General features: G+C 37.5%; 1 pseudogene; it reads left to right on the top strand.

Annotated features, from left to right (window-relative positions):
* The first annotated feature begins 19,339 nt into the window (after nucleotides 1-19,339).
* On the top strand, nucleotides 19,340-22,710 carry LOC133239066 (olfactory receptor 8U9-like; annotated as a pseudogene).
* Nucleotides 22,711-27,104: the final 4,394 nt, after the last annotated feature.

A 27,104-nucleotide genomic window follows, 5' to 3' on the forward strand; every position in this document is an offset into this window, starting at 1 on the left:
TGCCTGGAAAATCCCATGGGTGGAGCAGCCTGTTAGGCTGCAGTCCATGGGATCGCAAAGAGTCAGACAGGACTGAGAAACTTCCTTTTCACTTTTCACTTTCATGCATTGGAGAAGGAAATGGCAACCCACTCCAGTGTTCTTGCCTGGAGAATCCCAGGGACGGGGAGCCTGGTGGGCTGCTGACTATGGGGTCACACAGAATCGGACATGACTGAAGCGACTTAGCAGCAGCAGCAGGGAATACCACTAGACCATTCAGGTATGACCTAAATCAAATCCCTTTCTTGTTCCTAATGTAACATAGATTATGTCGCAGGTATTATCTTTTTTCTTCTTCCAATTGTAAAATTTACCTCTTCTCTCTATTTTCAAGTTTTCTTCTTTGGCTTATTATCTTCTGCCAGAAATCCTGTTCCACTGTTTAGCTCATTGTTAAGATTTTACTCCCCTCTTCGATTTTTTGCTCCCTTCCCACATATATTTTCTACCCCCTTCCAACATGTAATTCCTACCCCTTTCCAATCATATAATTCATTATCTTTGTAACTGCAAGATTAATCTTATTTTTTATAAATGTAAATCCTTTCAGTGTTTTACAACTTACTTAGAAAAAAATCCAAATATTTATTATGACCTACATTATCTGATTTTACTAATACTATTATTCAGTCACTCTGGCCTTAAAGGAAACACTAGACTCTATTAAGTTCCCATGAAACAAACAAACAAACACAAAAAAGGATTTTCTATCTCAGGACAGCATCTTTAGGAAATACACTCTTTCTTATAATCCTTAATGTATTTCTTAAAGATTCCTGGAATCCTGGCATATTCTTCCTATGATTTATTCAATACTTGATTACTTCTTATTCTTATGTTTTAGTTGAAATATCACCATCAGAAAGGAATTCTCTTAAAAACATCTAAGAAGTAATTCTCCTAAGTCATCTTGATGCATCATTTTTGTGTAATTTACGTATGGTAATTTACTTATCTTGTTTATGTGTTTTATTCTAGCCCTTTGTTTCTTTCTCATTATTGGAATAGTAGGTCCAGAGGTAAGGGGAAAATAAAGTAACTGAAACTTTAATATATCTTGGAACAAGTAGGAAACAAATAAGATTATATTGTTGTTGTTCAGTCACTAAGTTGTGTCCAGCTCTTTGTGACCCCATGAACTGCAGCATGCCAGGCTTCCCTCTCCTTCACTATCTCCCAGAATTTGCTTAAACTCATGTCCATTGAGTCAGTGATGCCATCCAACAATCTCATCCTCTGTCGCCTCCCCACCTCCTCCTTCCCTCAATCTTTCGCAGAATCAGGTTTTTTACCAATGAGTCAGCTCTTTGCATCAGTTGTCCAAAGTATTGGAGCTCCAGCATCAGGCCTTCCAATGAATATTCAGAGTTGATTTCCTTTAAGACTGACTGGTTTGATCTCCTTGCTGTCCAAGGGACTCTAACAAATCTTCTCCAGCACCACAGTATGAAAGTGTCAATTCTTGGACCCTCAGCCTTCTAGTATGACTCAAAGTAATTAAGAGGAAGAAAGATTTGGAGTCAGAAATGACTAATATCAAATACTCAAAACTGTTTAGTGTTATTACTGCCTTAATTCTTCAATTGTTTTTATATCACTGCTTCATTTTTTATTTCATTGCAGAACTTTTTAAAATCTTCTTTAGGAAAAGAGATATCAATAACTCTGGCCTTTTACTGGTCAGACATTTATGATACATATCTTTTAAAAATTACTTTACTGAGTTATGATTGACATAAAAGAGCTGTACATGGTTAATGTATAAAACTTGATGAATTTGAAGATAAGTATATATTAGTGATACAGTTACCAAAAATCTATGCTGTAAACATATCCACCATTCCCAAAAGTATCATCCTGTCCATTTTATTATTATTATTATTTTATACATATACATAATTAACTTTTTGTTAAAGGGTAGAGCTTATATTAAATGATGAAGTAGTGTTGCTTCTCTGAATCTAAATTTTACATTTTCATATAAGAGACTGTGACAGAATATTTAAGGCCACAGACCATTACTGAAATCAATTAAAAGTTAGAAGGGACTATAATTGGCTTAGTTAGTAACAGGAAGCCATCCTTCAAGCAGATATTTCTAGGAAAATATTATATTATAATTCCATGCTGATTCTTTGGCAACTATATTCAATGTAATTTTCAGAGAAACCTTAGGAAAATAAAATGTTTAGCATTATTACAGTAATAAAAATTATCAAAAGTGTAAAAATGACAGAATTCACAATTTCAGTCTACACTGAATAAATGTTAATACAACGATGGAATAAAGAAAAGAGAGCAGAATAGTGATTGGATCAGTGTTAGAGTGGTGAAGAATCCACCTGCCAATGCAGGAGACATTGGTTTGATCTATGGGTCAGGAAGATCCTCTGGAGGAGGGAATAGCAACCCAGTCTAGTATTCTTGCCTGGAAAATGACAGGGACAGAGGAGCCTGACAATCTACAGTCCATGGGGTCACACACACACACACACAAAAAGAGTTGGACATGATTTAGCAACTAAATAATATTTAAAAATGACTAGATCATGCATTATTCAGAATAAGCAAATATTTTCAAATTAAAGATCACAAGGAACATTGAATTATTTGGAAGCATACAATTACTCAAGAGTTTCTCACACTCAGTGCAGAAGATATTAATATGATGCCATGATATGAGTCATGGCTTTAAATATTTTCAAGATAATAAGATATCCATGAAAAAATTCAATGAATTGGATCTTCGAAATATTCATAATGTTGGATCATCTGTTTAATTTGCCACACTTAAATATTCTCTTTAATAGATGATTTCAAATTTGATTTAATAGACCTAGAAACATGAGTTCAATAAGTTATTTGAGGAAATATCATCCAAGGGATGCTTTTGCCATCTATTGACAGTCCTAGAAAATAGTTCCTTAATTTCTAACCAAGTCTATTTTTCTTCCATATAGATGACTTTCCAAACTCATACATGGCTAATTTAAATTTTACCCAAGTAACTGAGTTTATCCTCAAAGGAGTCTCAGAATGTCCAAACCTCCAGATCCCACTCTTCTTTGTCTTCCTGGTCATCTATGGATTGACTGTGACAGGGAACCCAAGCATCATCACCCTCATCAGTATGGACTCCAGACTTCAGACCCCCATGTATTTCTTCCTCAGGCACTTGGCTATCATCAATCCTGGAAATTCAACTGTCATTGCCCTTAAAGTGTTGATCAATTTTTAGTAAAAACATGCATACCTGTACCACCTCCTTCTAAGAATGTGCCACCCAACTAGGAGGGTTCTTGATTATCAGGGGATGTTCAACTTTAAGGGATCCAATATGTTGCATTTTCTTCCTTTGTGTGCCATTTCTGAAGGACTCTCTGTTCCTTATCAATTCCTGTAATACAGGAATGAGTAGAGCTGCACACAGTTCTCAGGACTGAGATAATGGGAAAGAGCACCTGCTTGGATTCCTTTCAGTGACTCCCTTCAGTGACTCTCTTCAGCGACCTTGTACTTAATAGACTATCCATTTTGTTGCAACTGGTAGAATTTCATGGTTTAGTAATCATTTTACTAAAGATATATAAGCATGCATTTCTGCTAATAAAATACCCTTGTTCCACTAGAGACTTGGGTCCCCCGTGTCCTTCTTTCTGTCTCTGGCTAGTTCTTCGGAGTGTGGAAGCCTACTGAGCTCACTTTCTTGCCCAGGCTTTCAAGACCTCCTTGAGGCCCTGTGCCTTCGTGAGTGGTACAAGCCCTGTGTATGGGCTTTATTGGCTTTCCACATAACCCGAAGGATATTGCTCTTTCTTTCTCTCTTTCTTTTTGTTGACTCCAGCCCCCAGGTCCCAGTCTGTAAAAGACCGCAACACTTGGTTTTCATTGTAGCTGAAATTTCATTTTAGCTGTGATGGCCTATGACCACCATGCAGCCATTTGTCATCCCCTGCTTTACACGATGGTGGTATCTCGGCGGACCTGCCATCTTCTTCTTTCCCTCACGTACCTCTATAGCTTTTCTATAGCTGTTGTAGTTTCATGTTGTGTATTTTCTGTGTCTTATTGTTCTTCCTATGTGATCGATAATTTTTACTGTCCCCCTGTTAGCATTGTCTTGCTATGATACTTCATTACCAGAAATATTAGTATTCATATCTGCATCTACAAGCCTGATGTTTTCCATAACTGTAGTTGTATCATCTTATTTCAACATCATTTTGTCCATTCTAAGGATACGTTCATCAGAGAAAGGAAAAGAGCCTTTTCCACATGTGCTTCACATATGACAGCTGTGTCAGTCTTCTATGGAATTCTGTTTTTCATGTATTTGCAGCCTCAAAATAACCATTCACTGGATACTGATAAAATGGCCTCCATGTTTTGCACGTTGGTGATCCCCATGCTGAATCCCATGATCTACAGCCTGAGGAACAAGGACGTGAAGGCTCCCTTGAGGATATTTGCCGGGAGCCGGCATATTGCATATTGAGTGCATATTGCATATTGCATATTGAGTGCAGCACTTTCCACAGCATCATCTTTCAGGATCTGGAATAGCTCAACTGGAATTCTATCACTGCCGGGAGCCAGCGTAAGGAACTCCGCCCATGACAAAGGTCATGAGGAAGGAGGCTCGGCATACGCAAGGCGGGATCGAGCTTCAGGAGTCCCCCCGGAAATTCTCGAGCATTTACACCCAAAACCAGAGTCTGCCTACTTTCTGCTTTGTGCCTTCACCTACACCTCCGACTTTACGGGGGGCTGTCCCCCACTACCTCTCTCTGAAAAAATGAGTTAGCTTACAGCTCTAGTTAATAATTCCTGGGTGTGACAGTGTTTAACCTACAAACTCCTTTGGAAATCCTCTAGCCTGCCTGAATAGGTTTTTCGGCCACATGTGATTGTTCAGAGCCTCCCAACTGTGAGAGGCAGGAGATGTTCTAAACTGTATAAACACAAATTCTTTTGAGTAGTTAAAAGATTGATTAGAAATTGTATTGGTGAAGGGATTTTCACTTGTTGGGCCAATGTTTGCTGCTAAGTTTCCGTATCCCTTACCTGCTGTGTCCCTGGCAGTGTATTGATTAATATAATTGGTGTAAGTAGTAGCTTTAATGTTTGTAACCTGGGACCCTTGAGTTAATTCTTTTTCTTGTTATAGCCCACCACACCTTTGCTCTGTAGGAATGCAACTTTATCTAATGCTTTTGGAGGGTGGCTCCTGACCAATCACCTTTAGAGAAAAATAACTTTTCTGAAGAAAGGGTCTTAAAATGTTAACAGGCCTCTGGGCCAGAAGATGATGCAAATCACCTAAGCTTTTGCATATGATAAGTTTGCAGGAAGAAAGCCTGGCTTGCTGCCTGACTCTACCCCTTCCCCCATTATGCTCTATGCATAACTTAAGGTATAAAAACTACTTTGGAAAATAAAGTGCGGGCCTTGTTCACTGAAACTTGGTCTCACCATGTCGTTCTTTCTCTTACCTTCTGGCTGAATTATTCAGCCTCTTTTCTCCACTGAATTTCCTCACTGAGCTATCCTCATTCTATTACTCTTTATATCCTTAATTAACGTTTAATTAAGCAATTGTTTCCTGATCTTTGCCTATGCTGTCTCTCCTTTGAATACCCTGGATCAGCCGGGGCTGGACCCCAGCAGATATTTCTGACAAATTAGTGATGCAGTGTTAAAACTCTATAGGTCACTGAAGAGATGGTGAAGACAGGCTGCCATTGTGTGGCATATAGTCTGAACAACATTAGAAGATAAATGAATGGGTTATTTTCCCGTTGTACAATTTCTGTTTTTAGAAAAGGTCCTAGTCTACAGCTTTCAAACACAAATCTTTAATACAAGCCCTTTTTTCTAATATAAAAATGGAAAAAATTGAGACAACTGCCACAAAAATTTTGGGGATGAATTGGAAACACAGCTAGTGAAAATCAGATCCATATTATTTGTACAAAATCTGTGCAATTCACTGGTCTTGAGGCATTTAGGTGTGGAGATTTAGTATCCCAGGAAAGGCTGTGTGTGTGTGTCTGTGTCTGTGTGTGTGTGTGTGCATATGCTCAGTCATGTCTGACACTTTGAGACCCCATGGACTGTAGCCCACCAGGCTCTTCTGTTCATTGAATTTTCCAGGCAAGAATATTCAAATGGGTTGCTATTCTTCCTCCAGTAGATTTTCCTGACCCAGGGATAAAACCCATGTCTCCTGTGTCTCCTTCAGGTGGATCCTTTACCACGAGGCCACCTGGGAATCCAAGACAAGGCTAAAAATACAAAGAAATATTTATGTAACCACCAATGAGACAGGGTTTATAGTTTGACACAAACTTTGTTAACTTTTTCTAAAATAAAAGGAAAAGAACAAATATAATCAACTCTTTTAAGATTATAACAATATTTAGAAACCCTCACAGTATGATGTCCCTGTGTCCAACATAGACTCCATGTCCCCTGAACATCAATGTTTTCAAGAAAATTGGTGTAATCATTGAAGTGACAAAAGAGAGTGAATCTGTGTTATCCTGATCCCTTCTCAGTCTTCAGTGTTAGTCTGTGTACCTTAGGTTGGGATTTTTTCAGCTTTATGTCTTCTCCTACCCACTTCATCTTCTTCATCACAAACTGTTTTGTACACATGGAACTCTTTGCTGGGAGAGACTGTTCTGCCTTCTTCACTGTAGCAAAACTCTTTTTTGTAAAACTGCAAGATCATGGGTCAAAGTGCTAAACAGAAAAATCAAATATAAAACTTCTCGAATAAAATTTGAAAGAATAATTTTATCTATCGCACATAAAAATTCTAAAAACCAATGAAAAGAAAAATCTCAATTGAAATGAACAAAATTTAGACATTTAAGATGGAGATATATGAATGAACAAGTATGTAGAAAAGTGTTCACTACTATTAATCATCAAGTAAATGAAAATAAACTGACAAAGAGATTATTTTTATCCCAGTTTCAATAAATAAATCTTTATTTTTTACTTCAAATATTGAAAAATATGTGGGGAAAGTATGAATTCTCTTACATGGATTTAGGTAATGAAAATGCAAGTTAGTTTAGAAATCTGCAGTTTGTTATAAAGTTAAATATATAATTATCTATGTTCCAGCAATTTCCTTCATAGACCTATTACTAGGGAAATTAATACATCTATAAACATGCATGCTAAGTCACTTTAGTTGCACCTGACTCTTTGCGACACTATGGACTCCTCTGTCCATGGAATTCACCAGGGAAGAATACTGGAGTTGGTTGCCATGCCCTCTTCCAGAGGATCTTTCCAACTCAGGGATGGAAACTGCATCTCATCTCTTATGTCTCCTTGATTGGCAGGCGGGCTCTTTACCCACTAGGAAGCCCCACATATATGCACACATACAGTTACATAAGAGTGTTTATACTAGACTTATTCAGTTCAGTTCAGTCACTTAGTGTTGTCCGACTCTTTGTGACCCCATGAACAGCAGGGCACCAGGCCTCCCTGTCCATCACCAACTCCCGTAGTTTACCCAAACTCATGTCCATTGAATCGGTGATGCCATACAGTCATCTCATCCTCTGTTTTCCCCTTCTCTTCCTGTCTTTAGTCTTTCCCAGCATCAAAGTCTTTTCAAATCAGCTCTTCTCATCAGGTGGCCAAAGTATTGGAGTTTCAGCTTCAACATCAGTCCTTTCAATGAACACCCAGGACTGATCTCCTTTAGGATGGACTGGTTGCATCTCCTTACAGTCCAAGGGATTCTCAAGAGTCTTCTCCAATACCACAGTTCAAGAGCATCAATTCTTCAGTTCTCAGCTTTCTTTATAGTCCAACTATCACATCCATACATGACTACTGGAAAAACCATAGCCTTGACTAGTCGGACCTTCATTGGCAAAGTAATGTCTCCATTTTTTAATATGCTGTCTAGGTTGTTCATAATTTTCCTTCCAGGAGTAAGCATCTTTTAATTTCATGGCTGCAATCACCGTCTGCAGTGATTTTGAAGCCCCCAAAAATAAAGTCAGCCACTATTTCCACTGTTTCCCCATCTATTTGCCATGAAGTGATGAGAACAGATGCCATGATCTTAGTTTTCTGAAAGTTGAGCGTTAAGCCAACTTTTTCACTCTCCTCTTTCACTTTTATCAAGAGGCACTTTAGTTCTTCTCCACTTTCTGCCATAAAGGGTGGTGTCAATTGCATATCTGAGGTTATTGATATTTCTCCTGGCAATCTTGATTCCATCTTATGCTTCCTCCAACCCAGCATTTCTCACGATGTACTCTGCATATAAGTTGAATAAGCAGGGTGACAATATACAGCCTGACGTACTCCTTTTCCTGTTTGGAACCAGTCTGTTGTTCCATGTCCATTTCTAACTGTTGCTTCCTGACCTGCATAGAGGTTTCTCAAGAGGCAGGTCAGGTGGTCTGGTATTCCCATTTCTTTCAGAATCTTCCACAGTTTATTGTGACCCACACAGTCAAAGGTTTTGGCATGGTCAATAAAGCAGAATTAGATGTTTTTCTGGAACTCTCTTGCTTTTTCAATGATCCAGCAGATGTTGGCAATTTGATCTCTGGTTCCTCTGCCTTTTCTAAAGCCAGCTTGATTAAAACAAGCCAAACTTCAAATATCCATCAATAAGAGACTGGTTAAAGATGGGATATATGCATGCAGTCAGTTATTATGTATTTGTATAAATACAACACAGATAAATTTCAATATCACTATGCTGAGTGAAATACAGTTTATTTGAGACTGTTTATTGTGTGATCCCACTTATATGAAATTCAGAAACAGGGAAAATAAGCTTATAGTAGCAGTAAATGGAAGTGGGAGGATGTTGTTCAGGGCATTATAATGTGAGTAGCCTAGGGTGTAGAGATATTTTGGATGCATTTAAAATATCAGGAGCCTTTTTGTTGTTGATAATTTTCTATATCTTGATTTAGGTATCAGGTACAAATGGCACATTTACTAAAACATATCCTATTTTACATTTTAGATCCATCCTTACCTATATATGAATTCCCCTCAATTCTACTTGAGGAAGTAATAGAGGAAGAGATCATGGGTAAATGTTATGAGAGGGAATATATTATCTGCTGTTAGATTTTAATGTCTATGAATTTGTGCTGAACATTATGCAAGAATGATGAGATAACTCAGAAAACACTACGATAGACTATTATTATCGTAATACATTGTACTGCAAGAATTATGTGTTTGTCATATTAAAGGTCAATGTATGTATATCACTCAAAGATGACGTTTTAATTTCAAACCTTCTAATCTTCAATTACATGTTTTTGATCAAGTGATATAGTTTGTCTTAGCTTGGTGTCCTCTGGATATGGAGATAGTAATATCTATATTACTATATAGTAATTACCTATATCTATATAGGGTCAAATGATATATTTTTAACCTAGGGCCTACTACTTATTTTATTGGAAAAACAAATTTAGGAAAAAAAAACTCTATGCAGTGAAGGTGATTCATTTACAGTTTTATCATGACTGTTGGAACTGTTGCAGTTTTGCTGCGAGGGAACTCATACTGTAATGCTTTATTGTTATTTAAATCACTGATTCTGTGAGTAAGTACTTTATGGCATGTAGGTGTCCGTGAAACTCTACAGATCATTTATGCTGCTTTCTTTTTATTCCTTGAATTATTCCTTAGAATTTTTTCCCCTAGAGAATATGCAAAATATTCTGGAGAATTAGCAAGCATCACAGGCAATTATTTTTTAAATCCCTTAGATGATTTAAATTCCATATTACTTCCTCAGGGACATTACAAAGAAAGATAAAAAGCATATATTCTCCCTACCCAAGGAAATATCAGAAGAACATAAGAGCAGAAAATCTGATTCTTCATAAAGGTGAGTATATAAAAATTATTGATTTTGGTAACAACTTGGGTGTTGGTAATTTCCATTGATTCTTAGATTCTGACTAAGGACACTTTGAATTCTTTACACCACAAAAATGTCATTATTTCCTTTATTAACTGGTTTCCCTGGAATAGGATGGTAGTTTTAAGGCATTAATCCTATCATTTGACTACATGTCATATATCCTTCAATTTGTGACAGTCAAAAGTGGTACTTGGATATTGCAAGTGCAGAAGTTACAAGTACCGGAAAATAATCATCACCAATTTAATCTAAGAGAATCCATTTATGTTAGGATTTCCAGATAAAATACAGGCTGTTCAGTGGCATTTAAATTTGAGATCAATAACAGATAATTTTTCATATGTTGTATATAATATTTGTTTTTTTATAAATAAATATACCCAATGTAATATTTGAATAATAATAATTTAAATTATGCATTATTCATGAAATATTGTATATACCTAAAATAATTTTATTTATTTTACAATTGGCTCTGAAGTGAAGTGAAATGAAAGTCTCTCATTCACGTCTGACTCTTTGTGACCCCATGGACTATACAGTCCATGGAATTCTCCAGGCTGTAATACTGTGGGTTTAATGGAGTGGGTAGCTGTTCCCTTCTCCAGGTCATCTTCCTAACCCAAGGATTGAACCCAGGTCTCCCATATTGCAGGTTAATTCTTTACCAGGTCAACCACCAGGGAAGCCCAAAAGTAATTTTAATATATGGATATGCATATTCTTCTCTATGAAAATAACTCCCATGCATTAACTTGGAAAAGTTTTAGTTATTTGTTTCTCTTACTCATTTCTTAGCACTTGTTTGTTTCCCAGAAAACATTTTACAAGCTTAGTGAGTAGACTGGCAAATAAGTATAATGATTTATTAAGAGTTATGAGAAAGTCATGAACTCCACATAACTCCTAACTGCTATCACCAGGACTGAAGGTTGAAAAATCAGTCATCCCACTACATGCTTTTTCTATCCTGTCTACTCTAAGGATTGGTCCTCAATGGAAGGATATAAAATGTTGCACCAAGATATTAAAAAATGACTGGAGACAACTTTTTGCCAAGTAAGAATCAGCAGTGTATCCCTATCTATTTAAGATACTGATAGCAGTTCTTTTGCATAAAAACCGGTTGTAAGTTGGGTCACATGGGGAATTGCTAATCAACAAATATAGTTTCATTTATGTAACATGAATAAGATATAGAGATCCACTGTACAATTTAGTACCTGTAATTAACAATACTGTACAAATGACCTAAAAATCACTTAATGGGACATATTGCATGCTATATATTCTTAAAACAGAACATTAAAATCAAATTTTAAAAAAGAACGGGCAAGGTAAAAAATCTGGAATTTAAGGAGATAATAATTGACACTGAAAATGGAGATACCCTCAGTAAGCATTAGAATAATCCTAACACAGCTGAAGACTTCAGAATTGTAGGACTGTTACCAGAAATCTGAATTTCTTTGCTTAATCCAATGTGTGTCTATTTGTACAATGAAACCCAAGATAGCAGACCAGGCAACACCTAGTCCTTATCTGTGCGTGAGGAAGGAGCCTGAAAGCAGAGTGGGACTCAGTACAGAAACAGCAATTTCCTTCTCCAGGGGATCTTCCAGGGATCAAATCTGAGTCTCCTGCATTGCAGGCAGATTATTTACCACCTGAGAAATCACAGAAGCCCAGAGCAACAGCAGAAAATACTATCTAGGAAAGAGGAATGAACTGGCTCAACAACCTTTAGTATTTCCTTTATTTCTCAACCTCACTCCTTGGATTGGACTAGATTCCTGGTTTGATAATTCAGAATCTCTGTAGCATCTTAGAGAGAAAATAACATCTAAGAATAAAATGGTTATTTTCTAGATCGTTTACTCTTAGTTCAACTGATACTTTTGAATATCAATAGGTAAACAGAAAGACTGAGATGAAAATTTAGAGTTCAAAAAGCTTGTTCCAAGGTGATATGAATAGAAAAAAATGATATGGACTGCAAGGAGATCCAACCAGTCCATTCTGAAGGAGATCAGCCCTGGGATTTCTTTGGAGGGAATGATGCTAAAGCTGAAACTCCAGTACTTTGGCCACCTCATGTGAAGAGTTGACTCATTGGAAAAGACTCATGCTGGGAGGGATTGGGGGCAGAAGGAAAAGGGGAAGACAGAGGATGAGATGGCTGTCGGCATCACTGACTCGATGGACATGAGTTTGAGTGAACTCTGGGAGTTGGTGATGGACAGGGAGGCCTGGCGTGCTGTGATTCATGGGGTCGCAAAGAGTCGGACACGATTGAGCGACTGAACTGAACTGAACTGAATGGATGTATCTGATTGTGGAGTGCACTGAAAGCAAGGCTAAAGCTTTATTCAACTATTCTAAAAATATCTCAGGTTACATACTACTCAAAAGTTTTAATGACCGCATGCTTATCTCATTTGCAAGCTTATTTATCAAGTTTCTGTCCAACAGTAAGACACCTAGTTCTACTACTTAAAAGCCATTTAATTACTTGTTCAACTCCAGTATAGCACTTTCAAAATTAACTTGAACCACCATGAGAAACAGATTTATAAACCAGAATGCAAAGTGTATATTCAGTTCCTTTTGTCTGTAATTTTACAGTGTCTAATCAAAGTGCTATTTTCCATAGTTACCATGACAATAAATCCCCCTTCCTGAGTGTGATTATGTCATACATTCATAATACAGCCAAATACATTTGTGTGCATTTCTTCCTGGCATTGGCTGACAATCTCATTAACTTTTTATAAATTTATATATGTCATTTAATCTTTGCAATATAAAGTTCTATGAATTTATGACAATTGTATAGAGTCAAGTAACAACCCTCTAGTGAAGTTGCTCAGTCGTGTCCGACTCTTTGCAACTCCATGGACTGTAGCCCCCCAGGCTCCTCCATCCATGGGATTCTCCAGGCAAGAATACTGGAGTGGGTTGCCTTTTCCTTCTCCAGGGGATCTTCCTGACCCAGGAATAGAACCCAGGTGTCCCGCATTGCAGGCAGACACTTTAACCTCTGAGCCACCAGGGAAGCCCTGATAACAAGCAAAACAGTTCCTTCACCTTAAAAATTCCCTTAATGTACCTCCTAGTCAAATACTCTCTCCTCCCCAAAACTTTGATCAACTGAACTGAACTCTTTCTCCTAAAGTTTAAGAAATGGAAAGATAAAGATAAACCTTCTCCTGGGAAGAGTCTTTGTTGATATATATATAAAACTAATGTTGAAATAGCATTATAAAAACCCAGTACTAACAAGCTGTGGTTAATAACCTCTCTTTATTGTCATTTGAATTCAACCTAATGTATTTTTATGAGGGATTTATACAGAAGATTTCTACTTAGTTAATTTTCCATCATCCCTATACGAAGTAGAAGCCAAGCCATTTTACAATAAAACATAAATGAAACCAGAACAACTGTATTATGTTTGTCATTTAAAGTAAAATTAAGTATGGCATAGTTACAGAATAATTATGTAATTTACTAAGCATAATTCATATAATCCTGATTGATGCTGACAAATTGTAATTATGTCAAGCTTTGAAATGAAAGGATTTGCTGCTTTTCCTGCTTGCTGAACGACTATTTTAATGTATCATGTACAAACAATGTTAGATACTAACACTGCCACTCCACTGTAGTCATTATATTAAAGCTCATAGTTATTCCTGGAAATTGATTTCATAGAGAACTACATGGTAAATTTTACCGTGCAATATACAAAGCAGACTAATATGTGTCCTCACAAACTATATGCACAACAATCTGGTTCAGTTTAGTTCAGCTCAGTTCAGTCGCTCAGTCGTGTCCAACTCTTTGCGACTCCATGAATCACAGCATGCCAGGCCTCCCTGTCCATCACCAACTCCCGGAGTTCACTCAAACTCATGTCCATCGAGTCGGTGATGCCATCCAGCCATCTCATCCTCTGTCGTCCCCTTATCCTCCTGCCCCCAATCCCTCCCAGCATCAGAGTCTTTTCCAGTGACTCAACTCCTCACATCAGGTGGCCAAAGTATTGAAGTTTCACTTCAGCATCAGTCATTCCAAAAAACATCCAGGACTAATCTCCTTAAGAATGGACTGGTTGGATCTCCTTGCAGGCCAAGGGCCCCTCAAGAGTCTTCAAAACTACAGTTCAAAAGCATCAATTCTCTGGCACTCAGCATTTGTCACAGTCCAATTCTCACATCCATACATGACCACTGGAAAAACCATAGCCTTGCTAGACAGACCTTTGTTGGTAAAGTAACGTCTCTGCTTTTGAATATGCTATCTAGGTTGGTCATAACTTTCCTTCCAAGGAGTAAGAGCCTTTTAATTTCATGGCTGCAATCACCATCTGCAATCATTTGGGGGCCCCCAAAATAAAGTCAGCCACTGTTTCCACTGTTTCCCCATCTATTTCCCATGAAGTGATGGGACCAGATGCCATGATCTTAGTTTTCTGAATGTTGAGCTTAAGCCAACTTTTTCACTCTCCTCTTTCACTTTCATCAAGAGACTTTTTAGTTCCTCTTCACTTTCTACCATAAGGGTGGTGTCATCGGCATATCTGAGGTTATTGATATTTCTCCTGGCAATCTTGAGTCCAGCTTGTGCTTCTTCCAGCCAAGCGTTTCTCATGATGTACTCTGCATATATGTCGGGAGCCGTGTTAGGCATTACTGACAAAATGGAGACACAGCCCCCAGCCCCCTCTTCTCATTCCACAGGCACAGACCTGGGATTAAGGAGTTAGGCCTTGTAATTCTGACTTGTCTTTTCCTCTCCTCGGCTGAGTTGACTGAAAAGGAATATTAAGGTGCTTATTGTTCTTGAGAGGAGCATGAGAAGGCACAAAGCCTTCTGTAGCTGTGCTCAGAGAATAATTCATAAAGTTAATCATTGACATTTGTTTAAGGACTTTTACAAAAGAGTGTTCCAGAATGAGCACATAGGCCGCAGCTCGAGGCCATAGGGGAGATTGCTATCTGAAGCCTATTTGTAAGGAAAATGTTTATGGGAAAGGAGTTTACTGAATTTAGGGCATAGAAATAATTAAAATAGTTAGAAGTTAAAGATTTAAGGAATGTTGTAAAGTTATCATATTTTGTATAGCTTATAGAAGTTAGGAATTTTTAGAGACACTATAGCTAGAAGCCTTTTTAAGAAATAGTGAGCTCAGGATGTTAGGGGCAAACAGGATTTAAGAAGATAAGTAGTAAACTGAGGAATGTAGCATGAGTTACAATGTAACCACAAGTTAACTACAGGATACGTTAGAGGAGGTAGATAATAGATGATAAGGCTGATTCTGAGAGAATCACTGAAGCAGGAACTCTCTTTGAAGAGCAACAATTTATGGAGATAATAAATCTGGGAGAGGGGGAACTGAAAATGTCAAACCTCTGGCCTAATGTTTTTGTAAAAGTATAAAAGATAATCTTGAACTTGAAATAAACAGGCAGTCCGCAGAAAACTGAGAGGTTGTCTCATTTCTCATCTCCAACACCGTCCATCTTTTCAGGTTGAATCCCTGGTTGCTGGAGCTGGACTAAGCAGGGTGACAATATACAGCCTTGAAAAACTCATTTTCCTATTTGGAACCAGTCTGTTGTTCTATGTGGAGTTCTACTGTTGCTTCCTGACGTGCATATAGATTTCTCAAGAGTCAGGTCAGGTGGTCTGGTATTCCCATCTCTTTCAGAATTTTCCACAGTTTATTGTGATTCACACAGTCAAAGGCTTTGGCATAGTCAATAAAGCAGAAATAGATTATTTTCTAGCACTCTCTTCCTTTTTCGATGATCCAGTGGATGTTGGAAATTTGATCTCTGGTTCTTCTGCCTTTTCCAAAACGAGCTTGAACATCTGGAAGTTCACGGTTCACGTATTGGTGAAGCCTGGCTTGGAGAATTTTGAGCATTACTTGACTAGCGTGTGAGATGAGTGCAATTGTGCGGTAGTTTGAGCATTCTTTGGCATTGCCTTACTTTGGGATTGGAATGAAAATGGACCTTTTCCAGTCCTGTGGCCACTGCTGAGTTTTCCAAATTTGCTGGCATATTGAGTGCAGCACTTTCACAGCATCATCTTTCAGGATTTGAAAGAGCTCCACTGGAATTCCATCACCTCCACTAGCTTTGTTCGTAGTGATGCTTTCTAAGCCCCACTTGACTTCACATTCCAGGATGTCTAGCTGTAGGTGAGTGATCACACCGTCATGATTATCTTGGTCATGAAAATCTTCTGTGCATTCTTGCCACCTCGTCTTAATATCTTCTGCTTCTGTTAGGGCCATACCATTTCTGTCCTTTATTGAGCCCATCTTTTCATGAAATGTTGTCTTTGTATCTCTAATTTTCTTGAAGAGATCTCTAGTCTTTCCCATTATGTTGTTTTCCTCTTTCTTTGCATTGACCGCTGAGGAAGGCTTTCTTATCTCGTCTTGCCATTCTTTGAAACTCTGCATTCAGATGCTTATATCTTTCCTTTTCTCCTTTGCTTTTCACTTCTCTTCTTTTCACAGCTATTTCTAAAGCCTCCCCAGACAGCCATTTGGCATTTTTGCATTTCTTTTACATGGGGATAGATGGTCTTGATCCCTGACTCCTGTACAATGTCATGAACCTCATTCCATAGTTCTTCAGGCACTCTGTCTATCAGATCTAGTCCCTTAAATCTATTTCTCACTTCCAGTGTATAATCATAAGGGATTTGATATAGGTCATGCCTGAATGGTCTAGTGGTTTTCCCTACTGTCTTCAATTGAAGTCTGAATTTGGCAATAGGGAGTTCATGGTCTGAGCCACAGTCAGCTCCTGGTCTTGTTTTTGTTGACTGTATAGAGCTTCTCCATCTTTGGCTGCAAAGAATATAATCAGTCTGATTTCGGTGTTCACCATCTGGTGATGTCGAAGTGTAGAGTCTTCTCTTGTGTTGTTGGAAGCGGGTGTTTGTTATAACCAGTGTGTTCTCTTGGCAAAACTCTACTAGCCTTTGCCCTGCTTCATTCCGTATTCCAAGGCCAAATTTGCCTGTTACCCCAGGAGTTTCTTGACTTCCTACTTTTGCATTCCAGTCCCCTATAATGAAAAGGACATCTTTTTTGGGTGTTATTTCTAAAAGGTCTTGTAGGTCTTCATAGAACCGTTCAACTTCAGCTTCTTCAGCGTTACTTGTTGTGGCATAGACTTGGATTACTGTGATATTGAATGGTTTACCTGGGAAACGAATAGAGATCATTCTGTCATTTTTGAGATTGCATCCAAGTACTGCATTTTGGACTCTTTTGTTGACCATGATGGCTACTCCATTTCTTCTAAGTGATTCCTGCCCACAGTAGTAGATATAATGGTTATCTGAGGGTATCCATCATTAATCCAGAATCTTTAGGGATGCAAACTTTTTCTTGCTTTGGACATCACAGTTTGCATCAAATGTCTTACTGTTCCTCTCATCTATGTCTTTTAGGTTCACTATGTATAACTGAAGTTTTGTTTTTCACCTCCTATCTATTCAAAACCTCTGAAAGATATAATTAAAGTATGTGGTGCATCCTCACTTAAATGCTGGACACTGTATATTACTGAGAAGGTAACAGAAATTGCACTATATTGGAAAAATAAAGATAATTCCATAATTCCTTTCTCCCTCATCACTCCCTTCCACCAACCCAACAAAAACTTTTCCATTGTAGAAAATTACTGTTTCCATAAACATGCTGTCTTTGTCCATTCAAGCTACCATAGCAAAATACTATAAAAAAAAAATCAGTGGTTTTTTCATAATAGAAAGTCATTTTCTCATAATTTTGGAGACTGGTAAGTCAAAGATCAAGGTCTTGACCAATTTGGCTCTTTGTAGGAACTCTCTTCCTGGATTGTGTGTGGCTGCTATCTAACTGTGCTCACATAGCCTCTTCTGTGTGTGTATGACAGTGTGATGTTTGTGTGTGTTTATATGTAAATAGAGAGAGAGCAAGCTAGTGTCTCTCCTTATAAAGCCACTGATTCTATCATGAGGATTCCATTCTCAGTATTGCATCTAACACTACTTCCCTAAGGACCATCTGCAAATATCATCACACTGGATTTGGGGCCTTCATCTATGAATTTGGGGAGGATATAATTCAATTTATAGCAGACACATTGTTTCCAAATAAATTTTAAAGCCATCTTTTATCTGTACAACATTGTTGTAGACACAGAAGAACTAAGAAAGCTCTCTGGGAGAGTGCTCTTTAGACTAGGTCACCAAGGAAATCAAGTAATGATGGACAGAGACAAAGAGAAAATGAACTCTTCATGAACATTTCAAGGAATAGGGCAATGATGTTCAGAAATAGATTCTTGGGGGAGCTATATATTTATTTCTTTGAAAGAGATGTAGTTATAAAGTTCACAAGGTAATTTTTTTATCTTTCTTCCAAGGATAGATTTAAATCCTTTTGTTGAACAAAAACAACCACATAACAATTAAAACAACAAATAATTAAGAGCAATTTAAAAACTAGAAAATCTTAGGGCAATAATATCATAGGCAAAATTGTAGACCTGAAGTTCTTCAAAATGAATAATAATGCTAATTGATCTCCAGCCTGCCTTGGGATCCCTTTGGGGTGTGGGCTCTAAGCTTTCTGATTATTTTACTTGCATCATGCTCTAAGTATGAAAGATCCCTTAGGATATGTCAATGACAAAACCTTTCAGTTTGCTGCTGCCTAGACTTATTTGGAGAAGAAATAGGAACACAATCTGCCCAGGTATAGTTTAAAAGAGTATATTTAAAAATTGGGATACAGATGAACAGTTTTAAAATGAATTGGAATAGAATATATTTTAGAATAAAATATTTTGGATGACATTTTCAAAACAAGGGAAAATAATATTCCCTCTAATCTTATTTCAGTTATGTAGACATGTGGTATTATATAAAATGCATTTTTAGTAGGTAGGAGTGAAAAAAACTTGAAATCTCTGAGATAGAATCTATTCAAACATTTAGACAAGTTAGGCACTTAACTGATTAGATTATAAACTATGTCAAAAGTCTCTTTTCCATTTTAGCAAATCTAGTCATTTTACCCAGAATGAGAGATGAGCACATTAAAATTAAATCATCATTGTGACCCTTAATATATTTGATACAAATAAAAGTATGAATTATGAATTGGGGCATAAATTGAAATTGTATGACAAAAATTAATATTTAATTCATTATCACCAAGAATGTAGAAGGGGCTATATTAAGAAATGAATTAAAAATTCATGGCTCCCACCCCTGGAGTTGACAATCTATCAAAAGAAGAAATATGGAAACAGATGGAAATCATAAATGATATGTAAATAAATGATGTATAAAACGTTTCCAGAACACAAAAATGAAAACGGGTAAGTAACAGAGGAACTGGAATTTAAAGAAGTCTCTTTTTAGGAAAGGTTGAGTTTTGATAGGCTTTGAAGAATAAATAGAAGCTTTTCTTCCAACTGTTTAATTATCATTCACCTGGTAGAGATAAGCATAGGATAAAACACATAAGAAGTAGGGGAAAATGGAAAGTCATACTGTAATTGAGGGTTGAAAAATAATTATTCTGTGTGTTGACTGCAACATAAGAGATGTGAGTGGAATATGGATATAAACTATCATGGGATAGATCATAAAAGATAATATATAATATAATTTCAAATATATTGTCAAATATATGCATGCTCTACCTTTAAGATAAAATACAATGGCATACTGAAGCACTTTCTAACTGCTAAACAGTGAAGTCTTAGCTGATGTCTTGGAAATAGTAAACAAAACTTCCAATCAAATACTTGCTTAACTATTTCAAAGTGGAATTTATCTATTTGTGGGACCACTAACTAGGCTTTTAAACACTCTGCTGACTCACTTCATGTAATGATCAATACCATCAAAAATTATCCTCTTCCCATAGAAAGTTGTAGAAACACCCACACATGCACACTTAAAAAATATTTTTGATTTTGATAAAATAGGCACCACTTTAAATTAGGAAAATGAGTAACAAATTGAATTTTTGATGTGCTAAAATTAATGTATTTTGAGGGTGACAGAGCATTCAGATAAAGATCTCCCAGTTTCATTCAGGGTTCTTCCTGCTGTGCTGTGCTTGGCATAAATCTCAATGAAATGGCACTTTTCAACAGTTGTCTCTTATTAGAAAATCAACTGTTCATTACTGAGACTCCATTGTACTTTTTTTCTTATAGATAGAATAAGTGAAATCAAATAGAAACTTTGCATTTACTCTTTAATTTTTATTGGAGTATAATTTTTATTGATTTACAATATTGTAATTTCTGCTGTTATACATATACATATATTCAATCTTTTGTAGATTCTTTTCTATATAGGCCATTTTGGAGTATTGCGTAGACTACCCTGCATTATAAGGTAGGTCCTTGTTAGTTATGTAATAGTGGGTGAGCTCCTGCATCAAAAAAACACAAGTTTGAAACCCCCTGTGCTACAGACAGGCTGTCTGAGCATACTTCAGTTGCTTTGTCTCTCAGTGTCTCTTCCCTGCATATAAAATGGGCATATAAGAAGCAAAGTAGGACTTCTCTCATATTTAAGTGGTTAAGAATTCACCTGCCAATGCAGGGGACATTCCTGGACCTGTTTGATACCTGGTCCAGGAAGAGCCCACATGCTGTGGGACAACTAAGCCCATGTGACACAACTACTGAGCCTGTGCTCTGCAACAAGGAAAACCAGCAAAATGAGAAGCCTGGGTGCCACACAGAGGAGTAGCCCTGGTCACTGAAAGCTGAGAATGCCTGAGTGCACTGAGGAAGTCCAGAGCAGCCAAAAAAAATTATATTATATTATATTATATTTTAAAAAATAACAACCCATGATGTGGGTTATAGTCTCATAAAGTTGCCCATTTTCAGCATTTGCATCATTAACAGATTTGTAAAGATTATGGAGCAATCCACGGTGGCCTCTCTGCAATAAGTAGTGATTATAGAATAGATGGCTAGAGCATGCTGTTCATTGCTCTGTCAGCACTGCAGAATGTGGAGTTTGTATTATATATGCAAGTCTGTCAGAATGATGTCACTGCAGGGCTTTCATTTTCTTTTATATTATTAATGTTAGAATATTTTTAATAAAAGCAATGGCTTTAATGTTTTGAAAAAATAACGTTAAATTTTAAATAACATAATGCTGCTGCTAAGTCATTTCAGTCGTGTTCGACTCTGTGAGATCCCATAGACAGCAGCCCACCAGGTTCTGCTGTCCCTGGGATTCTCCAGGCAAGAACATTGGAGTGGGTTGCCATTTCCTCCTCCAATGCGTGAAAGTGAAAAGTGAAAATGAAGTCGCTCAGTCGTGTCTGACTCTTTGCGACTCCATGGAGTGAAGCCTACCAGGCTCCTCCTTCCATGGGATTTTTCAGGCAAGAGTACTAGAGTGGGTTGCCATTGCCTTCTCCAAATAACATATTAGCTTTGAGCACAGATTCAATGTGGGCTGAATCCTATCTACAGCTGTTAATTTCATAAAATGCATTTGATTTGGGGGAGAGAAACATGCCTGGGCTATAAAATATCTCAATTTACTCTTTATCCCATTGCCAGACTCAAAGATGGTAGCACTTTTACTGTTATCATTTCCATGTTGATAATACCAATTGCTTTAAAGGATAATAAGACTTGAATTTAATTAAGTTGGATTTCATTATCGTCTCTTCATCCAGACATACTAAAGACACATAATCCAGATAAATTGCATCCAGGTAACAGAATTTGTTCCTGTGGGCCTCACAGATCCTCAGGAGTTGAAGATGCCCCTCTTTGTCCTGTTCTTATCCATCTACTTCTTCACAATAGCAGGCAACCTAGGTCTGATCTTAGTCATCAGAACAGATTCAAGGCTCAACACACCAATGTACTTCTTTCTTAATAACTTGGCTTTTGTTGATTTCTGTTATTCTTCTGTCATTACACCCAAAATGCTGGGGAATTTTTTGTACAAACAAAATGTTATCTCTTTCAATGGATGTGGTGCCAGCTGGGCTTCACATGGCCCATGACTGGCCTTCATGACTGCCAAGTGTTTGCTACTGGCTTCCATGGCCTACGACTGGTATGTGGCCATTTGTAACCCTCTCCTTTATATGGTTGTAATGTCCCCAGGCATCTGCATTCAGCCTGTAGCTGGCCCCTATAACTACAGATTCCTGGTTGCTCTATTTCATACCATCCTCACCTTTTGCCTCTCCTACTGCCATTCCAATATCATCAATCATTTCTTTCTATTGTGATGGCATGCCTCTTCTCAGGCTCACTTGCTCAGACACTCACTCCAAGTAGCTATGGATTTTTGCCTGTGCTGGCCTCATGTTCATTTTTTCCCTTCTGGTTGTCTTTGTCTCCTACATGTACATTATTTCTGCCATCCTGAAGATGCACTCCACTGAAGGCAGATGCAAGGCTTTTTCCACCTGTGGTTCCCACATGCTGGCAGTCACCATATTCTTTGGGACCCTCATCTTTATATACTTACAATCAAGTTCTAATCATTCCATTGACACAGATAATTTGGCCTCTGTCTTGTATACAGTGATCTTTCCCATGTTGAACCCTTTAATCTACAGCCTTAGGAATAAGTAGGTGAAAGATGCCCTGAAAAAAGTTATCATGAATAGAAACCAGGCTTTTATGTTCATGAAATTAAGAAAGTAACTTGAATGAATAAAAATGGAATTTTCCTCACAGTCTGATTTTTTTCTCTTAAGCTACCAAAATGCCTATTCTTAATACTGGATTTCTACATGTCTGTTCATTGTGTAATAAAATTTTCTAAAGATTTTCAATTAGAATGAGATTTCAGATATAAAAGTGTCCATTAGAATTTTTGCCAATTCTCTCATTTTCAAATGAAATTATATTAAAAAATAATTCTTTGTTCCATAAGAATTTATACCACTTTTTTTAAATTTCTCAAATGAATAATTGCATAACAAACCATTATCTGGATATGTAACTAGATATAGGACAACGGTTTCACCTTTCCACCACTTCAAAATCCCTGGGTCAGGATTCTCCAGTTCCATTAACCATATCCCATATGAACAGCAAAGATGCACATTGCACTTCTTTCCCTGATTTGCTAGCATCTCAGAAAAATATAACATTATCAAGTGAAGTGAAAGTGAAGTCGCTCACTCATGTCCAACTCTTTGTGACCTCAAGGACTGTAGCATATCAGGCTCCTCAGTCCATGGAATTTTTCAGATAAGAGTACTGGAGTGAGTAGTCATTTCCTTCTCCAGGGGATCTTCCCAACCCAGGGATTGAACCCAGGTCTCCCACACTACAAGCAGACGCTTTACTATCTGAGCTACAGGGAAGCCTCAAAACATAATGTAGAGGGATTTCTCATAGTTATTTAATACTCTCACAAAGATCAGTTTTATCTTTAAACTTTCCATTGATTAGTGAAAAGTGAAAGTGAGGGTCACTCAGTCGTGTCCAACTCTTTGAGGCCCCATGGACTATACAGTCCATGGAATTCTCCAGGCCAGAATTCTGGAGTGGATAGCCTTCCCTTCTCCAGGGGATGTTCCCAACGCAGGGACTGAACCTAGGTCTCCTGCATTGTGGGCAGATTCTTTACCAGCTGAGCCACAAGGGAAGCTTTATAAAACTGTTCCATAAATCAAGTATACTTCAATAAAAATAATTTTAAATTAATGAATGAATTAACAAAACTACTCCATATTTATACATTTAACAAATTGTCTTTATTGTTTTTTCAAATTGTCTTTATTGAGGAGAATAATACCAAATCCTAAGTTTACCTGAGTCACTGATTTAACGTGGCCTGGCATCTGGTCTGATCTCTGAAGACTAATTTTTAAGTGAACTCCATTTTTTAAAGCCTATGAGACCTTGTTATATTTTTTCAAAGTATCTAAAAAAGGTATAACTCAAGAATAGAATCCCAGGTGTATCATATATTCTAAATTAATATACATAAAATAATTGAAGCATCATAGATCATTTTCCAGTAGCAAGGATCCTATGCAGCTATACTGGGCAGATCTCAGGTTAGTTGGTCACCACTGGATAAGGTATAGTTTATAATATGATGACACACTAGGCAATACAGCCTAGCTTGGAAAAGAATACATGCCTTGTAATCAAAGGATGGACTTGAACTGTGTGTGGTCTTCCTGTAGCTTATTTGTCAATTAAATAAGGACAGTATTACAAAATGTGAAGTCTTCTAAAATATTGAACACACAGAAGAGTAATAATAAAATCATAAGCATTTACATATCATCTCTCTTGCTAAAGACTTGAGTTCTAGTCTCAACTACACTAACCTTGAGAGGTCAATTTATAAATGAAGATTAACATATACAACAGATAACTATGATATAGATAGCTAGACAGATATAGATATACAGATATGGATATATAATTTCAGATAAGCGTAATGATAATTTTGCAGTTTCAATTTCACAGAAAATGGTTTTGAGATTGTAATTTGCATAAAATTTTAATATATATTAATGTGTGTGTGTGTGTGTGTGTGTGTGCACACGCTCAGGCACTCAGTTCTGTCTAACTCTTTGTGACCCAATAGAAAGTAGCCAACCAGGCTGCTCTGTGCATGGAACTGTCCTGGCAAGAGTACTAGAGTGGGTTGTCATTTCCTATTCCAGTGGATCTTCCTGACCAAGTAATCGAATCTGTATTTCCTCCATCTCCTGAATTGGCAGGCATATTCTTTACCAGTAGGGCCACCTGTGAAGAAGTCTATGTGTGTGCGTGTGTGTGTGTGTGTATGCCATTTAAACATAACCATGGAAAGGAAATACAGTATATATTTTGGTGAATCACAGAGATACAGGGTTGACTTAATCCACGGTTCTCTAAAGTTTTTTTTTGTCTTTTCTTTGAACATATTTACCTACTATTTGAACATTTCAGTGTTACATATCCTCAAAACCTGTCATTAATGTCTTTGAATTCACACCGTCCTGTCTTGGCAAGATGCAGTTTTTACCATGACACAGCTCTTCAATTAAAGATCATAGATTCCCTGGTGTCTAAAAGCCCGAATCTGAATGCTAGGTCTGACCTTTTAGGAGTCAAAACATCTCAGAAACTTAAGTATGCCGCCATCTCTTCAACAGTGTGAAAGTGAAACTAATAACAAATACTAAATCTATTGTGATGAGATCAACTATAGATAAAGTTTTTTTCTAAATGTCATAGTACCAAAAATAATGTGATACTATGAACAATTGCACTCATCTCACACGCTAGTCAAGTAATGCTCAAAATTCTCCAAGCCAGACTTCACCAATACATGAACCGTGAACTTGCAGATGTTCAAGCTGGTTTTAGAAAATGCTGGTGCCAGCCAGCAAAGTCGATCAGGTCCCAAGAACATGCACGGCGGGGCTGAGAAAGGAAACTACAGCAAGAGACTACAACAAAGATGGGGTCGAGAAGTTCAGACACGTCTCCACAAAGGGGAGCGGTCTGACACCGACTTTATTCAGCATCTTATATTTATACAGGAGAGCGTGAGAAAGACAAGACAGTTGACATTTTTTCTTGGTTGACCTATACATCTTACAAACAGTCACAAGAAATCTTGAGAGCATGGGAATGGCACCCTGTTATTATTTCTTACACCAGATAACATTTCTCTGTGCATGAGAAGTTTGCACAGAACTCCAGGTGTCTGCAGTAAATAAGCGCCTAATCTCTGGGGTGGCGGGACAGAGAGCTATGTTTGCAAGCAAACCCTCAAGGACTGAGGCAGCTCCCAGAGCTGTGTCCTTCAGACAAAGGACCCCGTTCTCACGGGCAGCTCCCCGCATCTCCCCCTTTCTTTTTATATAGGCACACGCTTATGTTCTTTTAACCACAGAGCATTTTAATAGATGGAAGCCTTTATCATCCATAGATTATCAATCAGTTTTTTAATTAAACAAGGTGCAAGAAATAAAACAGTTATGGACTGACCCTCCCAGCCCACCGGTTGGAGAAGGGGAGGGTCAGGAAAATAAGCCCAGTAAGCATTTGAATATTTTTCAGAATTTGCAGTATTAATCTGATTTAAGATAATTAATAAGGTTATCAGGAAGCTTAAAGGCGATATCGAATCACCCTGTACAGCAACATGATTTTGTGCCTCTCGCATCAATGTCTGAAGTTGTTGCTGAGATGGTAATTCATCATGTTCTTGAATCGTCAATCTCCTCATCTGGTTTACTAGAGATCATTTCCGCCGTGCGTACCAACCTTTCTGGCAGCCAGTGCGGTGCTTCAGCATCCTGTGGGAAAACACAAACATGCCCTTGTCCCCAGATTAGTACAGGATCTGGTCCATACCATTTTTCCCACAAGTGGATCTTTCTAAAAGACTTTAGGTCTTATTGTTTGTGCATCAAAGTTCCAAAATCGCTGTGCTGTTGAATGGCCACTTATATTCAATTGTAAAAAATTTAGAACAAGTAAAGCATGGTTTAGAGAGTTGGAGGGGGTATTGGGATACAATTCCCCCTTCTTTAGTTTTTGTAATTGATGTTTGAGAGTTTGATGTGCCCATTTAATAATTCCTTGACCTTGAGGATTATAAGGGATACCTGTTTTATGTGAGATAGACAATTGTGTACAAAATAGTTGAAATTTTTTTTCAATGTATCCTGGACCATTGTCTATTTTTATGGTCTTAGGGGTTTCCATAACAGCAAAACATTTAATGTAATGAGCTATACAATGTTTGTTAGCTTTTCTGGATTGTAGAGAGGCATGTAAAAAACTGGAGAAGGTGTCAATAGTAACATGAACAAATTTTTGTTTACCAAATTTAGGAATATGGGTAACATCTATTTGCCATATATCGTTTGGCAACAATTTTTGAGGATTAACTCTATAATGGGGGACGTTAAAAAATTGAGGACATGTTTGACATTGTTTAACAATCTGTCTGGCAGCTTCTTGGGTAATATCAAATTGAAGTCTTAAGCTATTACTGTTTTGATGGTGTAAGCTGTGGGAAGTTTTTGCCATTTGTTCCAATGAAGGAAATATCATACGTGTAGCTTTGTCAG

Source organism: Bos javanicus, chromosome 26, assembly GCF_032452875.1.
Source record: "Bos javanicus breed banteng chromosome 26, ARS-OSU_banteng_1.0, whole genome shotgun sequence".
Classification (NCBI taxonomy): Eukaryota; Metazoa; Chordata; class Mammalia; order Artiodactyla; family Bovidae; genus Bos; species Bos javanicus.